Raw genomic sequence first — 18,638 nt, 5'->3', positions numbered from 1 at the left:
CTCGAGGATGGTCAGTAAAGTGAATAACATCTTTTTGTGCTGCAAAATGTAAGGTATTAACTTGGTGAGGTTGAATTAAAAACAGTACAGGAAGAAAGGGATTTGGGGGTTGCACCATGGGTAGACATGGTTCTCTCTCTCTCTGATTAGGGGTAATGAAATGAAATTAATGAATTTTCACTCCTATAAATAATTACAGAACTGCAGGGGGGGGGGATAGATTTCAATTACAGAGAAGAAAGTTTAGACTGGATTTTAGGATGCTTTTTTTCACCAGCGAGTTTACCATAATAAGTTACCTCCATGAGCAGTTAAGGCTGACAGCTTAGGAAAATACAAAGGTCAGCTGGAAAGTTTCCATAAGTAGGGAAACAGTATAATTTTTATTTATATATGATTTTTTAGTTTTATTTATCTTTTTTTATTTTATTTTATTTTATTTTTGGCTGTTGCAGCAAAAGCCTGGTCTTCCTTGCACTATTTTCACTAATATTATGTTTAACATTCTATAATCTAGCCACCAAGGCTTATTAACTTCATAGAAAATATGATTGAAAATAATTAATATTATTAATTCCAAAAAAAAAAAATTTGTATTCTGTTATTACTAAGCTCAGAAAAGGTTATAACATGAACTCTAAGTCTAATGCTTCACACTATATTAATTTCAAATTTATCGTGTTAATATCAAGTTTTTCGAGGCAGGAGATGGACAATTCTGCACATAATAAAGATACTACTTGTTCCATGAAAGGGCAGCTTTTCTGAGAAGTATTAGCATAAATAACTAGAAAAATTGCTAGCAACTGATAAAATAGTAAGAGAATGTCCAAAGAACTGAAAGTTTGTATGTGGTTTGCATATGGTAATCATACTCTTATGTTCATTGACAGAAAGAATAAAAATACATCCAATCAATTTAAATTATATTAATTACATTAAATGCTGCATGATCTCATTTAATTGATAGTTCGTTTCTTCTATACCACCAAACAAATTCTCTAAACATTTTGTGACCACATTTTATTTTACTTTTTTGGAATAAAATGCAGTCACAGAATGTTTCTGGGAGACAACAGACTCAGAAATATTAGGACTGCTATGCTGTATTAGTGCAAATCAGTTTTTCCTGTATAAAAGTAATTGAAAAATGTTTACTTATGTATGCAAATTTGAGTATTCTGATAGTGTAAAGTTAAGATTTCTTATACCTTAACCTATCCCTACCGAAAAACAAATTCATGGATATTATGGATTTAATGTTTTATAAACAGTTTTAATGAGATCCCTGAACTTGGTGTGACTCGGCTAGTTTATAAATGATGAATTCTGCAGTAGCATCCCTGATATCAGCGAAAAAAAAATGCCCCCACAGGGAGACAGCAGTCCCTCCACTGTGCTAATGTTTCCCAGAAATAAATTGATCTTACATGCATGAGCTTCTCTGATTACAGCAGTATGATTCACTTTTTAATGCTTGCAAAGAATATCTGAATTTTCTCTTTTACTATATTTCCAGTTTCCCCTTTAATAAATTATTCTTATATTAACTCATAATGTTAATCAATAAATTGTTTATACTTTTATCTTTTTTTTTTTTTTTTTTGAATAATTTATCAGTGATAAGAAAGAATAAATATCAGCATTATTTTTATTTCATTTTAGCTGTTGAAAAAGATATGTTACAGTGAAAGCTCTATTATCCAGCATGCTCAGAGATTAGAGCATTCTGTTTATCTGAATTATTCCAGTTATCTGAACATCCCATCAATTTAGAGGAAACAAATGGATAACATTAGTAAAACTAAAATTTTGTATATGTATCAATGTAAACCATGTAACCAACTAGAGTTTAAAAGACAATCAGAAGTAAAATTTAATCTTATTTAATTTTAAAATGTTGGTTACTGCATGGTATTGTAACATCAGTTCAAACCGAATGTTTACTCATTCCCTTGATCAGTATTACTAATACTGATGCTGTTTTGTTTGGTGTGGGGTTTTTTTTTTTTTTTTGTGAAATTTTTCTTGGATGGGTTGATTTCAGTGACTAAAATGAAAATAGCTAAGTATTCAATTTTGAAAAGCCAGCTGGACTGACCAAATCTTTTGGCCAATTTTTTATTTTATATAGCAGGTGGGCCTGACCAGTAAATAATTATTTATTTCAGTTTTGTAAGTTCCTTTAATTTGGTATGTGACATTTAAAAAGTTTTCCAGATAAGTTATACTGAATGTTTCCTTTTGTGTGTGTGTGTGTGTGTTCTGTCATAACAAGTGAGTGTTACGTAATAAAGGAAAATAAATGTTATAATATATATGTGGTGTTTTAGTAATTTTATGCCAAAAAGAAATTGGACCTGGCTGAGTTCCTTTTCATTTCCCCTGTAATATGGACCGAAGAAAACTATTGTAACTGCTAACCTCTGTTCTAGAATATAAATTGCCAGTTACTAGGGTGCAGTATAACCACAGTTGTTTTTGCACCAGTAAAATCCAAATCAAATCAATCAACCAGTTACTAGAGCTAATTTCTTGTTACCTAAATGCTGGATAACAAAGCTTTACTGTAATATGAAATGTATGAACTACTTCAAAGTTAACAAAGATGGCTGATTTAGGTGAGTAGCAAGTAACTTGCAGTGAGATCGTGGGCCACACAGCTGTCACACGTCATACACAAATGGAAACCTGTAATTTTAAAATATAGTCCTTAATGTTTGTAATTTTGTTTTGCAAAATATCCCTACACAAAGAAAGTTGTCTTCCAGTGCATCCCCAAGTAGTGTAAAACCTAGAATTACTGATTTGCTCATCACTACTTTAACTGTATTTTATCTTCCAAAAAAAAAAAATGGGTAGAAAGGCAGTATGTGAGTTGCTCACCTCTGATATGTGGCTACCATTTTGTTACAGCTGTTTTAGTATTTACGCTTTATTTAACAAAACTACTCTATCATTATTTCATATGATTTAAAATAATCAATTGAATAAATGTTATTGTAGATCAATTCATACTTTATATTTTGCAATCTTAGAACCAAACTAATTTTCCTCTATGCATTGAACATTTATTCCCATGTGGATTTCCATAGTACAGTTTATAGAATGTAACTTTGTATTTAAATCTGTGAACAAATCCGTTCCCATAAGTCTTTCATACTGTTCTGCATAGTCTCATGCATAATGAGAACATCTTGGTATTGCAGAATATCCTAGTTTCCCTGTCACAGAACTTATAAATATAAAAAAAAAAAGTAAATTTTGTAGTAGGGAAAATAATGGTGTGTGAAATTGCAAAGCAACTAGGGCTACTGGGAAACAGCACTCAACAAGGTTCAGTATTGAACCCCTTACTGTTTTATGTCCAAGTTTGCTGACAATATAGAAGTGGGTAGGAGGATAATGACTAATCAGAATATACTGCCTCAACATGATCTGGGCAAACAAGGCAGATGAGTTGAAATTTTTCATTTGATAAATGCAAGGGCTACATTTGGGTAGCAGAAACTTCCTGTGGAGCTTGGTCAATGATGTACAGGAAATAAGAGCAATGAAGTGACTATTCTGTTATATAAAAATGGTTAGCTGCATCTGGAATACTGCATTCAGGTTTAGAAACTTAATTTTAGGAAGAACATAGTCGTTGGAAAACGTACAGGGATGTGCAATGAAATTAATCAACACAAAAGGATATCCCTACCAATAAAAGTGGGTTCTGCAAATTGCAGCATCTCGAAACGATTTACTTGGTGATTTAATTTAAACATTTGACTTTAAAAAGATTAAGTAGCACGTTTTACTCCACAAATGACAAACACAGGATATACATTTAAATTGGAGAAGGATTTTTGCAGCATAATGTGTATTTATAGATGAAGGTGTAAAAACTTGATTCCTTACATCACGTTGCCACTACTGATAATTAAATTTAAGGAAGTTTCACTGTATTTGATCAATCAAAATGAAAAGAATTAAAATAAAAACAAATAATGAAATACTCTTGTCTTTTTTATTTAAAATTTTGTTTTACAAAAAATATTTTGCAATTTAGACAGCACATTGAGGTTCAAAAATAGACTGCCATTTTAAGTGAAGCACGAAGTGCATTTAGCTGAAAAACTATTACTTCCCCCCCCCCCCTTTTTTTTTTTATTACACAACTACACTTAGTAAATCAGTACTTTTACTAGTGTTTTATGAGTATACAGACTAAAAGATAGTGTTAAAGGTTGTATCATTTCCTTTACATTCTTAATACATGATGCTATTATGAACTTTTTTGCATCCATTTTGAAATAGTCGTGTAATTTAGTTTACCAGAACTGATAAGGTTTTTTTCAGTACATAATTCTTAATAGTGGTCATACAATAAATGAAGATGTTTACTCTTGCCCTGATAGCCACGCATTAACCTTGATGTTTTCAAATGCAATTTCTAGTGCTTTTCCTTATACGCGTCATCCACATTGTCTGATTCACTTCCTATGCTGCACCTGTTTACCAATTCCTTCCTGCTGTTAGCAGAGGCTGAAATTTCTTTGCTCAGTTATGCACAACTGGACCTTCTGCATCCACCTCAATCCAAGTAGCCAGATCATTTATTCCAAGACTGCGACCGAGTGTTACAAGCAGCCTTTGCTTCTTGTTCTGAAAATGCTAATTCAAAGTTAGTGATCTCATCTTTTCTGGTGCATTTTTTCCAGCAGTTTTCAATTTATGTTGAGCTTGCTTTGTCCCCAGCTAATCCAATATTGTATGCAACTTCTTTCAATGTTAATGCTTTCAGAAATTCTAGAACTTGAGTTTCAGAGTTCACAATAGCAAGTAGCTCACCACGATAGTAGGCTTTGGAGCATGGATGCCTGCAGCATGGTGCAAGTGCACTACTTTTGGATATTGAAGTAAACAATTTTTAATATTCTCATTAATTTGTTAAAACATTCAAACAATACAAATTCTACAAAAAAACACTAATTCAAATAATTAAAACAAAATTAAAATAACTTGCAAAACAGAATTAGACTTCAATTTTTAATAAAAAAAAATTTCTGTTTATACTCCAGCACGACAGCCAAGTCAGAGTTTACAATAAATCGTCAATACAAATATTGTATTTAGTAGTCATGGGCTTGAACCGCGGTCCGCTCAAGGAATGCATGCTATGCACTCTCGCTCCTGACCACTGGGCTACGTCAGGCCTTTTTTCGTCATCTTTAAATAAAAAATTGCAATCTCGGCTTCTCTGTGAACATAGTTGTTCATAAAATCTTCATTTCCAGTGACAATTTTGCGTATTTTTCTTTATCACTGCCCGATTGCACTCTCAGTCTGCACTACTTTTTCCCACTGATCACATTGGCCTGGCTGTGCACATAAATCAGTCAAACTTGTCTTAATTAAGATACCACACGTATTTGAAAATTTGTTGAAAAAAACCATTCCCGCATGCACCGCAGTGGTATCACCGTCCTCCCAACAATGGAAAAGGCCTGGATTCAATTGTATAGAAAGTTATTGCTACTGTATTTTGACATGAAGTATTGAAAAAAAAAAAAATTCATTCAGCATACGATGCAAGAAAGCAAGCTTATGCAGCATCAGCCAACCCCTTCCCTCATTCAGCCATCCATTCACTCCAAATGCCTGTCTAGCTCAGCCTTAAATTTATTTAAGCTATCAATTACCACAGTGACACATGGAAGTTTTACAGCAATCAACTACCCACTGGTTAAAGGCAAATTTTTGCACATATATGACTGTCCTCAATTTGAATCTATGCCCCCTCAGGTTTGTAATCTGAACAAAAGGAAGAATCCCATCAGCATTGAGCTTGCTCAACCCATTCAAGGTCTTATACACCTCAATCAGATTACCTTGCAGGTGCCTAGTCTTTGAGTGCTGCAATTTGCAGAACTTGGTAAGAACACCCCCCTAACCAATCTTGTTGCCCTTCTTTGTACTCATTCCAGCAACTATACATCCTTCCTAAAATGTGGCCTACAGACCTGTACACTACTCAAGATTTGGCCTAACCAATGCCTTGTACAATGGGTTTATCACTGCTAGAAAACGATTAGACTGGGATTCGAGCCTGTGACCACCAAATACAGAGGATGCGGAAAGATCAGGAAATGGCCACGGTGTATACCTGGAGCAATATGGCCTTAGTTGCTAATGCTCCTAAAAACCAAAAAAACAAACCTGCTAGAAAACTCTGTATATAATGGACAAGACTTCGCGACCTGATCTGCACTGCTCAGCAAGCTTCATATCTGACTGCATAATTAGTCCCAAGCGTTTTTCATTCTAAACTTCCTGAGTGTAGTACCACAGTTGTTTCTCTTCGGTTACTGCTACCCATTTTCCCAACTTGTATAGATCCTGTTACAGTAGCTTTTGTTATTTGGTTTTTAGGAGCTTTAGCAACTAAGGCCATATTGCTCCGGGATATGCGGTGGTTATTCCCTGACCTTTCCGCATCCTCCGTATTTTGTGGTAACGGGCTCGAACCCCGGTCTAATCAAGAAGCGTGTGCTACGCACTGCTGCTCCTTCCCACCTGGCTACGGAGGTGCCCGCTACAGCATACTGTCGCTAGCAACCCTGCCAACCTTTGTATCGTCTGCAAACTTGGACACTAAGTCTGATACACCTTTAATATCGATAAATGTACAAACTACAATGGACCTAGCGCCGAACCCTGGGGAACTCCACAAAGAGCAGTGTCCATTGATTACCACTCTATTATCTCCCACTCAACCATCCCTTTATCCATTGTAGAACTTGCCCTTAATGCCATACTCAAAAGTATCAAAAGCTTTCCTGAAATCGAAGTATATGATATCAAAATTATTTTTGATATCATATACTTAGATTTAGATACTATTGGATTTCATACTTGGATACTTATGACATGGTCACAAAGAAACTTTGTGACCATGTCATAGTATCCAATGAAAATTGGTCAGACAAGACCTCCCTTCAGTAAACCCATGCTGTGTCTTAACTATTACTGCAGTCTTGTCTAAATGATCCTGCAACGCTACTTTAACAAGTGGCTCCATTATTTTCTCCAGAACACGAGTTAAACTAACAGGTCTATAGTTTAACTCGTGTTGAACCCCATTCGTGAATTGGGGATACATTTGCGCACACACCCAGTCCATTGAGACCCCCTGGGTCCAAGAAAGATCTCATAACTATGGCTAAGGTTTTGCTTACTTCCTTTGTCGCCTCCTTTAATACAACTGGATAGATTCCTTCCACCCCCATGTGCCTTCCTTATGCTTAACTTCAACTATTTCTCCATTTTTGGTGTTATTACAAAATCACTTATCCGCCTGTTAGGTTTTGATAAACTTCTGGCATTCCCCTCGAATAACTCGTGCGAATGTAGATGCAAAATACTCATTCAGTTTATCAGCTACCTGAGCAGATCATCAATAGTCGAACCATTGATGTTGGATCAAATCTTGATCCCATTATATATTCTATACAGGGATCAAGATTTGATCCCACTGTATAGAATTTAAAAATTGTCAGACCAGTGTAATCACATTTATGAAAGCAAAAACCTTTCTCTTTACCCTCAATGGCAGTTGCCTCTTTAAGTAAATCCCATATCAGTACACTGTGATCACTGTCACCCAGTGGTTCCTTTATCTGCAAATTCTTAATGTATGAATAATCACTACTGATAATCAGATCAAGAGAATTACTCCCTCTGATTATTTCTGGAACATGTTGCTGTATAAAACAGTCATCCAATAAATCCACAAAAGTCTTGCTAGTGTGTGAGTTTCCACAAGTTCCAGTCAATATCTGGAAAGTTATAAGACATTCTGATTTACTGGCCGACTCTTTTTCTCTGCGCAATTGTTCATTATACTCATCAGAGTTATTAGGCCTATATTACACACCTCTCCTTTTCACTTTCCCAGTGCTTATGTTACACCATACTGACCCAACATTGCATTGTCCACCAATGTCAATTGGATGCCCTTCCTTAGATTTTGTGTTTTTTTAACTAACAGCATAAATCCCTCCTCCCTTCGTGTCCTGTCTATCCTTGCTGCACATATTGTACTCCCCAAATTCCGATTCTGTACTGCTTATATCTGTGACACCACGTCTCTGATATCCCAACAATATCTGCCTTTGATGTCTTTACCAGCACCTCAAACTCATCAGATTTATTAACTATACTTCTAGCATTGGTGTACATACAAGTATACATGCACCTGTTCCTGCTCTTAGTTACCCTAATGCTGCCCATGTAAAGCTGTACTTGTTCCACGATGGCTCCCAGCAGTCGGAATCCATGGCACTGTTCTTTCCTGGCTGCTGCTCATTCTAATAGAAGCAATGCAAGAATTTAAGTGTACATAATCCCTGTAGGAGCAGTCTCTTCTGTTTAGGAAATGGTTTGTAAATAATAGCCAAACCGTTTTGAAGAAACAAACTATATTATATATTACATTTATTTTGAACTTATCTAGTTGTTTTACATGGTTTCAATTATAAATCACTTTTTTCTTCTTTTTTTATATAAACAGAAATAAACAAGTAATTGCACACAAGAGTATAATGAATCTTGTTACGGTTTATTTTTTAAAATATGTAATCTTGAAATTTTCTTTGAACTACGTGAGATTGTCTTTTTTTCGTGGCGAGGTCTAATCCTCTTTACTAGCAATATCGCCGTAGAACTTCATTGAGACAGTTGCTCAAGCCATGCCATTGCAGTTTCTAGTGCAGTGAAGGCGTCCGCTCCCTCTTCTTTGTCATCAGAATCACCTTGTTTGAAGTAAGCACATTCTTCATCCTGGATTAATATTAGTAAATTAATAAGAGGAGTTTACCTCAATATAGTACGTGGAACACTTCCGTATGATACCCTCCAGAAATTAGAACGGAAAAAACGAAAAAATCGACAACTTACCGGTACATTAAAGTAAAATATAAATAATTAAAGTAAAATATAAATAATTAAATAATCAATTTAACACAATTCAAAACAATTAAAATTCAAATTAACGCAATTAAAAGAATCTAACGAAAATATTCAAAACGATTTTCCTTCCTGAAGCTGACAATGCTTTTCGACCGACTGTCGTGATCACAGGAATGAAAATTACCGAATCAGGATAAACCTGCAACTTAAATAGTGATTATATGTCTTCGCGCATGCGCGTAAAGGTCCACGCATCGGAGATCAAATATGGCCGCCGAACATTAACAGAATTCTCGTGTAATTTAATTTCAACGGTTTCTGCAATTAATAGTCGCGTATAATTACGTTGAACGTTAAGTATTTTGGCCTCGTTAAATAAAAAAGTATGTTTTTCGTTAATGGCATGAAAGGCTAATTCTGACGCTGCTGAACGAGAAGCACGAACTGAGGCTTCGTGTTGATTTACACGAATATTAAGAGAAAACCGCGTCGAACCCTGGTAAGACGAGTCGCAATCACCGCAAGAAATGTTGTATACTAGATCATTAATTTGTGTTGCGAACGCGGAAAGAACCGAGCGATTGTTCAGTATAGTGTGTAACTTCCGTATAGGCCTAGCTATAATTTTAAATTCGGTATCTTTAAAGAATCTGTTAAGTTGTTTGTGCCACTGTTCAACATATGGGACAGAAATAAAGTATTTTTTTGATATTACTATTGCTGATTGGTGTAGTATTTTTTATCCTATCCTTAGCTTGTACCCTAATTCGATTTATTGTGTTAATGGGATAACCCCTGTTCAAGAATCTGCTAGTTAATATTTGTATTTCTGAGTCCAAAGCAGAATCCGTCGTTGAATATCGTCTAAATACCTCCCATAGACGATGTTCTAGTTATTACTGATAGTAGTACTATCCAAGACATTTTACATTCGTTTAATAATATTCATTCTAGACTCAAATTTACATTGGAAAGGGAAGATACGGATACTAAGTCATTAAACTTTCTAAATTTCACGCTTACCCGTGACTCGAACAAAATACAATTTAGCATCTATCGAAAACCCACAAACACCAGTATGCTTCTTCATTATAATAGCTACCACCCGTTCACCTACAAAAGATCGATTATCTTTAATCAATTTCTAAATGCCTATAAATATTCAACGACGGATTCTGCTTTGGACTCAGAAATACAAATATTAACTAGCAGATTCTTGAACAGGGGTTATCCCATTAACACAATAAATCGAATTAGGGTACAAGCTAAGGATAGGATAAAAAATACTACACCAATCAGCAATAGTAATATCAAAAAAATACTTTATTTCTGTCCCATATGTTGAACAGTGGCACAAACAACTTAACAGATTCTTTAAAGATACCGAATTTAAAATTATAGCTAGGCCTATACGGAAGTTACACACTATACTGAACAATCGCTCGGTTCTTTCCGCGTTCGCAACACAAATTAATGATCTAGTATACAACATTTCTTGCGGTGATTGCGACTCGTCTTACCAGGGTTCGACGCGGTTTTCTCTTAATATTCGTGTAAATCAACACGAAGCCTCAGTTCGTGCTTCTCGTTCAGCAGCGTCAGAATTAGCCTTTCATGCCATTAACGAAAAACATACTTTTTTATTTAACGAGGCCAAAATACTTAACGTTCAACGTAATTATACGCGACTATTAATTGCAGAAACCGTTGAAATTAAATTACACGAGAATTCTGTTAATGTTCGGCGGCCATATTTGATCTCCGATGCGTGGACCTTTACGCGCATGCGCGAAGACATATAATCACTATTTAAGTTGCAGGTTTATCCTGATTCGGTAATTTTCATTCCTGTGATCACGACAGTCGGTCGAAAAGCATTGTCAGCTTCAGGAAGGAAAATCGTTTTGAATATTTTCGTTAGATTCTTTTAATTGCGTTAATTTGAATTTTAATTGTTTTGAATTGTGTTAAATTGATTATTTAATTATTTATATTTTACTTTAATTATTTATATTTTACTTTAATGTACCGGTAAGTTGTCGATTTTTTCGTTTTTTCCGTTCTAATTTCTGGAGGGTATCATACGGAAGTGTTCCACGTACTATATTGAGGTAAACTCCTCTTATTAATTTACTAATATTATTATCAACGTAGAACATATTGAGTATTACAGCTCTGATTCATACTATCCTGGATTAATGCAACAGTTTCTTCAGGGTAACAAGGATCATCGTTGTTTAACCATTTCTCATCTTGCTCACACTCAGAAAACCCTGATATCCCTTGAAATAAAGTTACAATCTTACCTACATCATTCAAATCTTGCACATGTGTGACCGTCTCTTCAGCAGCACCCCAAAGTTTATTCCATGCCTTTTATCAGATTTCTGTCCGACAAAATGTTTCGGGCATCTGCTAACATGTAGCAACAATCCTTAATGTTGAGCTTCTTTGAAAACTCACCCACGCTCTCTTCATCTCCCTCTGGTAGCAGCAAGCGACGCAAGACTTTTTTTTTGTACACCTTTTTTAGTTTTTCTATAACACCTTGATCTATTGGCTGCAGCAAGGCTGTAAAATTTGGCAGTAAAAACCTGAAAATTAAGTTCTTGTCAATTGAATTAATTTTTATAACAGGAAGGTGGGATGGTGCATTATCGATAATAAACACCTTTACCAGCTCTACCCTCATTTTCTCGATGCCTCTTCACACTTGGAATAAATCTTGGCTAAACCAATCCAAAAAAAACGTTGGAATTAATCCAAGCATTTTTCTGTCCTTTATATCTTACTGGTAGGTACTTTACACCTTTAAGGCATCTTGGAGTTCCCAATCGCTAAGAATGGTAAAATGTGCTGTCCAGTTGCATTTGCACACACCATAACTGTAACACGCTCTTTGTTATCTTTGAAACGAGGAGCAGCCATTTCGCATCGTGATGCAAGTTATTTACAAGGGAGTGAATTCCAGTTAAGACCAGTTTCATCTGCACTGTAAACGCCATCCTTGGAAACCATCCTACATTTTCAGAAAAGTCTCTTTAAAAGCTTCTGCTTCTTGGACATCACCTGATACAGCTTCTTGAATTTCAAGCTCTCTTATACGGTGGAGAGAGAGATTTGAAAATTTTCAGCCACCTGTACTGGCTTTAAATTCACATGGGCTTTTAAAATTTTGATTCGATTTAACGCTTTTTCACATAACAGAGGTCCATTCAGATCGTAACAGTGCGCTATTCGCTGCGCCCCCTAGCAACTGTGCTGCGAACTTGCTCCTCAAGTGCAAATTAAAAATTATCTCCTCAGATAGCCCAACCCCAAGCCAGCCTTTAATAAAAAAAAAAAAAAAAAAAAAACAAGACTGTAGTGTCAAAAATGGAACGAGAAACAAGAAGCCTAAATGAAAACAAGGAGACTCAGAACAAACCGGTCATTATTCGTGTCACAAAAGATACCAATAAGCAGCAGGGTTTCCCCCTGGACCCTACCCTTCCAGACAACACTGTCCTTGAAAAGAAGCTAAAATTAAGAACAGCCCTGGAGGACTTACTCAAGGACGAGTGAAACGGGGTCACAACCGGCCTTAGGGGACAGATCGTTATCCTTTGGACGAAGCTGGAAACAGTGCTCCTACAAACTCGCCTTGAGTGTGAATGAGCCACCGCAAAACTGGAGGCATACACGGAAAGCGGGACTAATCAAATGCTACAGCGTGTCCCTACTTATGCACAAGCGCTGAGGAACACTCAAAATAGTGAACCAGTAGCCCCTGAACTTCCCCAAGCAAGAAAGAAACATTACTACCAACACCTAATTTGGTAATTGTAAGACCAACAGGAGTACAGAAACAAACAAGTGAGGAGATTAAATCGAAAATAATGGAAAACCTAAAAGAGGACCTTAGAAACACCAGGATAAACGTAATTAGAAAGACCCGAAATCCGAGTGTCGTGATCGAAACTAAAACGAAAGAGGAGATGCAGCATATAATCAGTAACCCCAAAATGACCACGCTGGGTCTACTTGCTGAGCCCCCAAAAAAGAAACGCTCATCATCTGTGATGTTGATAAAGACCTGCCACCAGAGAAACTAATAGAAGAAGTGTATGGAAGAAACCTGCAAAGCGACCTACTGGAACAGGAAGGTCAGAACCTTATATTTCCTAAGAACATGAGCAAAACAAGAAGCAATGGCAACCTGAATTGGATCGTTGAACTGGCCCCGGAAGCTTGGCAGGTTCTGGGGATGCAGAACAGGATCTACATAGAGTGGGGAAGCCACCGCTTCAGAGAACGTGTGGCTGTTCCAAAATGTTTTAAATGTTGTAAGTTCGGCCATACTTCCTATACATGTACACAAACCACACCGACCTGTGGCCACTGCTCTCAGAAGGGCCATGAATTTAATAGCTGCCTCGACAAGACAAACAAACCTGTGTGTGTCAACTGTGTCTCTCCAGTTGGATCACGCACACTCTATTTGAGATGTCAAGTGTCCTACTTACTTAAAGGCCAAAAGCACATATCAACATCGAATCAATTATGGGGACAAGGCTTAAACAATACAACTGCGGAGTGCTCAAAATACACCAGCTAAACGCACAGAGAGCCAGAGCAGTGGCTGAGCAGGTCCACATTAAGGCGGATGAGGAAAACGCGGATGTAATCCTGCTTCAAGAACCATATACACATATGAAACAGGTAAGGGTATACCCCCTGGCCTACAAAGTGATCCACACTGATGAAGATACACCCTGGGCAGCTGTTGTTATCCGCAATCCAGAGATAACTGCGACCCGTATTCCACAATTATAGACTAGCTGGGCAGCGTGCGCCCATATTGTCACCTCTATCGGAAATCTCTACGTGATCGCACTCTACCGCAGGCCAGGGGAGGATATCCAACAATCTATAAGATACCTCCAGGCTGTCCAAGACATCCTTTCAGGACAAAAGACAATAGTGGGAGATGTTAACTGCCGCTCGCCAGCCTGGCACAGCACAGCCCAAGACTGGAAAGGCACCACAAACGGCCAGCAACTGTAAGACTATTTGTCAAACTCTACCTACACAATGCAGACCCAACCCTTCAAGCTCCCAACCTTCTGCAATACGCTATGGGAAGCTACAACCGATATCACACTAACTACAAGAACATAGCAGAGCATGTCTCAAACTGGGAAGTCCAAAGCACCTGGACCACATCTGATCATCGCACCATAACATACCAAATTGACAGAACCATGACGAGGAGACCTAACATTAGGCTAAAGGTGAACAGATTTTCAATAGAAAAAGGAAATTGGCAGATGTTTCAGGAGCAAATTATAGCTAAAGCAAATGAACTGAGGGACGAAAATCCTGACTGGCAGGGAAACCCAAACATCCTACAAAGAAAAATAACCCAAATAATTACAACAGCGGCAGAGGCAGAGGTAGCAATGAGAAGAAAAACCCCGGCATCGGGTGCGGAGAAGTCCAAGCAAAAGTCCTTATGCAGAGAAGACGGAGAAGTCCTTATGCAGAGAAGTCCAAGCAAAAAGGAAACAGTTCCAGCAGGCCAGTAGATCATTGGCCAGCCACAGAGGTGAAGTATCTGCGCCAGCGCTATAGGGAAACCAGGAAGAGATACACTGACAGAATAAAAAAAAAACAAGAGGGCATCTTGGGAACGGCTAGTCTCCATGACTGGGAACACAGACTCCTGGGGACTGGTTTATAAAATAACCACAAACAAATTCCCCAGGGGAGAGGTTCACAACAAGGTACTATAACAACAACCTGGGAGAACTCAAGAACTAACATACTGAATACAATTCTACGGAACCACCGAACAGACCATCTGTCAGGCAAACGATGCATATACTACACAGAGGATGGAACCACAATTTACAATGGACGAACTTCAAGCTGCAACTGCGCAAATGAGAAACAAAAAATGTCCTGGCCCAAATTTGCTGGAACCAGAGATTATCAAAAAAGTAGTAGGAATAGCCCCAAACCTCCTACTCCAACTATTCAACTGCTGCCTCATGACAGGAAAATTTCCAACTAGCTGGAAAACTGCAAACTTGAGGCTGATTTAAAAAAATCCAACCAAGAAACCAGATATGCCGGACTCCTATATGCTAATTGCTCTGCTCTCCACGGTGAGCAAACTATCTGAGAGACTCCTACACGTGAGAATTACTAGCCACCATTACTCAGCAAACCTCACCTTTAGCAGATAATATGTTTTCAAACCAGGCTCGTCAACAGTAGATGCACTCCAAAACCTTGTCCAAGCAGCAAAACAGTGTTCCAAGAAATACTTTCTGGTGCTTTCAATTGACTTTGCCGGGCGTTCGACTCCCTTTGGTGGCCGAGCATCTTCGGCAGACTACGGGATGCAGGCCTACCAATGAATCTATACAACACCATAAGATCATACCTACATGACAGAAAATTGGAAGTTATAACACCATATCAGAAAATAACCATACCTGTACACTGAGGTTGCCCGCAGGGTTCAGTGCTGGGATCGTTCCTGTGGAATATAGTCTTATATGATTTCCTTTCAATGGACCTGGGAGAGGTGAACAATCAAGCATTTGCAGATGAACCCATCCTCACTGTGGAGGCAAACTCAAGGGCCAGCTTGGAAATCCAGGCAAACAGGGTACTGAAAAAGCTACTGGAATTGGCGAAGCTGCATTCATTGACAATTTCGCCGACAAAGACGGACTCAATCCTATTAAAAGGCTCACTAGACAGTCGTCGGCTGCCACAGATTAAAATTGAGGGCCCAACCATCAAGCTTAGCACGCAACTAAAGTATGTTGGAATCATTTTAGACTCAAACTTATCCTTCAAGCAACATTTCCTCTACCGGAAGGAGAAACTCAGAAAATACACGGCCATGATTGCAAGAATCACTAGAAAAGACTGGGGACTACATGAACAACTCTGGCACTCTACTACAAAGCGATTTTTATCGCGGCAATAACCTATGGCTTGCCTGTATGGTTTACCAAGGCAGTTACAGCCATTAACAAAAGAATTCTTGACACCATCCAAAGAAATATTCTACTAACTATAACTTGCCTGCTGTATGGTGAGCACCCAGGCCCTACAGACTCTGGCAGGTGTGCTTCCCCTTGATCTAGAAGTGGTGCATTGTGGGCTAATGTACATGCTCTCTAGAGGAATCCAAACAACCTTCATAGGGTACACAACCGATCCGTAAAATAATCGGAAAAAGGAAAAAACGCGGCTGGTGCTGCACCTGTGGCAGGAGTAGATAAGTCGGGGGTTTAAACACATTTGCATAAAGTCTAGAGGGCTTTAAACACATTTGCATAAAGTCTGGAGGGATTTAAACACATTTGCATACTGTGCCACGAGCGCTGGTGAGAAAATTATATTTAGTTCTTATTTCGTACCCTAGATGGCGCCACACGCTTACAGAATTCTTTTTAGTTCGTGTTTCATTCCCTAGATGGCGCCACGTGTATTTCTCTGATTTAATTTTTTTTCCCTCTCACATTCAGCATTACGGGTGGCAAAACACCATGTCTTCTCATAGTTCATTGTGTGTTATTGTATATTTTCTTTGGCGTGTGTCTTCTCATAGTTTTTTAACCCTTTATTGATCCTTTGATAAAAAGAAAATTCATTGTCTTGTCATAGTATTTATTAACTAATCCACCAGAGTCTTTTTTCTTGTGTGCGTGTAAACCTTTTTATAGGTTCGTTTCCTTAGAGATTCAATCTGAAAATACATTTTTAATAGAACCTTTTATTATTGTATATCTTCTCATATTTTTATTATTGTTTTTGTGTGTGTAAACTCTTTTTATTTTTGTATATCTTCTCATATTTTTAACCCTTTATTATTGTCTTAACTTATGTGTGTAAACCATTTTATTGACACATTTCCTAAAATCAAAAAAAAAACTCAAACACCAAAGAAAATTTCTGCTTTTTAATGAATATTTTTAAAAAAGGTACATCTATGAACAAACAGTAACATTTTCAGATATGTGGAAGCACTCCATCCTCCAATCCTCATGCTGCTGTTCCAAGATAATAATAATCACTATCAGGATGATGATGACAAATATAAGTAGTGCGATATCTTCGACACTGTCCATTCCTACCTGTGGAGATAGTTAGCAGACTATTATAATCTTAAAGTAATATGTAGTTTCAGTTCTATTGATGCTCTTCAAAAACATACTAAATTACCAAGACGTGTTGTGTGCGAATTCCTAGCTAGTCAACCAACTTACGCGAGACATCGACAGCAAAGAATTAATTTTTGGAGGAACCAAATTATAGTTCCCGGACTTAATCACACTTTTCAATGTGACCTGGGTGACCTGTCGGCTCTTGCAGACTCAAACGATGGATATCGTTACCTTCTGGTTTGTGTGGATTGCTTCTCGCGATATTCTTGGGTCAGAAAACTGAAAAGCAAAAAATCCAACGAGGTGGTGCAGGCATTCAAATCTATTTTCAAAGAAGAAACACCATTTTGTGTTAACACCGACCAAGGAAAAGAATTCACTAATGCTCCTCTTCGTCGGTTATTCCAATCCCATGGTATCAATTTCTACACAACAAGATCAGAAAAGAAGGCAGCTATTGCCGAACGCTTCATTCGGACACTGAAAGAAAAAATTTATAAGTGGATTTCTTATTCCAAAAGTCAGAAATATATTCACATACTCGACGATATTGTGGCTACGTATAATCGTACTACCCATCGTTCTATAGGTATGGCCCCTGTAAACGCCACTCTTGCTAACGAAGAAGAAGTGTAAATAGACTCTACCACAGCCATACCAAAATCCTGAAACCGAAATTTAAAATCGGAGATAGAGTTGTTTTGAGCAGCGGGTCTCACCCTTTCCACAAAGGTTACTGGGGGAATTGGACGAGAGAAGTGTTTACTATTACATGTGTTTTGAAGCGTAACCCTGTTGTGTACAGTGTGACAGGTCATGATGGTGAGCAGATAGAAGGAACGTTTTACGAACCACAGTTACAGAAAGTTAACTTTGACGATAATCTTCCCCCTGACGTCTACCCCATCGAAAAGGTACTTAAACAAAAGACAGTTAGAGGACAACGTCAGTTATTAGTCAAATGGTTAGGCTACCCACAAAGCTTCAACAATTGGGTCAGCTCACAAGATGTTTTTCCTTACACTACCCAGTAATGCTAGTATGGATCTGCATCCCAGAAATTCTCAGTCACAATTCACAGTGGAACTGCCTAATGTTGTTTCTCTCTCAGGCAAATGGGAAGTAGCACTAGCCGAAGTACATTTCCCCCTTTCATGGGATAATATCTCCGATGGATGGAACATATTCTCACTGTACCCCAAAAAGAAAAAAGAAGTCAGAGCGATGACAGTATTAAAAGAAAAGTATACCACTTCCTCAAAACTTATAGATGATGTTAATTCTGTTGACAGTGACATTCAACTGAAAGTGAAAACAGACGGAACGAAAGAACAGTTCATGTTAAGGGTGAAGAACGAGGGTATGGTGAAAATCCCTAAAGTTTTTACACGGGTTATAGGCCTCGATAAGACATTTAGCGAGGATCAAGGAGGGTTACATATTTTCAGAAATTATCACGTTGGCGAGTGGGTTTCCAAGAAGGAAATCACAATGCCTAAAGAAACATCCAATAGA

General features: G+C 37.6%; 1 protein-coding gene across 1 annotated transcript in view; it reads left to right on the top strand.

The window, feature by feature from the left end:
• The window catches only part of LOC150089027 (lissencephaly-1 homolog), a 212,618-nt gene extending 210,930 nt beyond the window's left edge, over positions 1 to 1,688 (top strand). The window contains exon 15 of the mRNA XM_090369785.1: positions 1,666 to 1,688. The gene's annotated coding sequence lies outside the window, so the exon portion shown is untranslated. The remainder of the gene's footprint in view (positions 1 to 1,665) is intronic.
• The last annotated feature ends 16,950 nt before the right edge of the window (positions 1,689 to 18,638 follow it).

This window comes from Mastigoproctus giganteus, chromosome 3 (genome assembly GCF_048544385.1).
Source record: "Mastigoproctus giganteus isolate SK-2022 chromosome 3, ASM4854438v1, whole genome shotgun sequence".
In the NCBI taxonomy this organism is placed as follows: domain Eukaryota; kingdom Metazoa; phylum Arthropoda; class Arachnida; order Uropygi; family Thelyphonidae; genus Mastigoproctus; species Mastigoproctus giganteus.
Note: the sequence above shows the minus strand (reverse complement) of the source record. Positions and strands in the feature narration are given on the sequence as shown.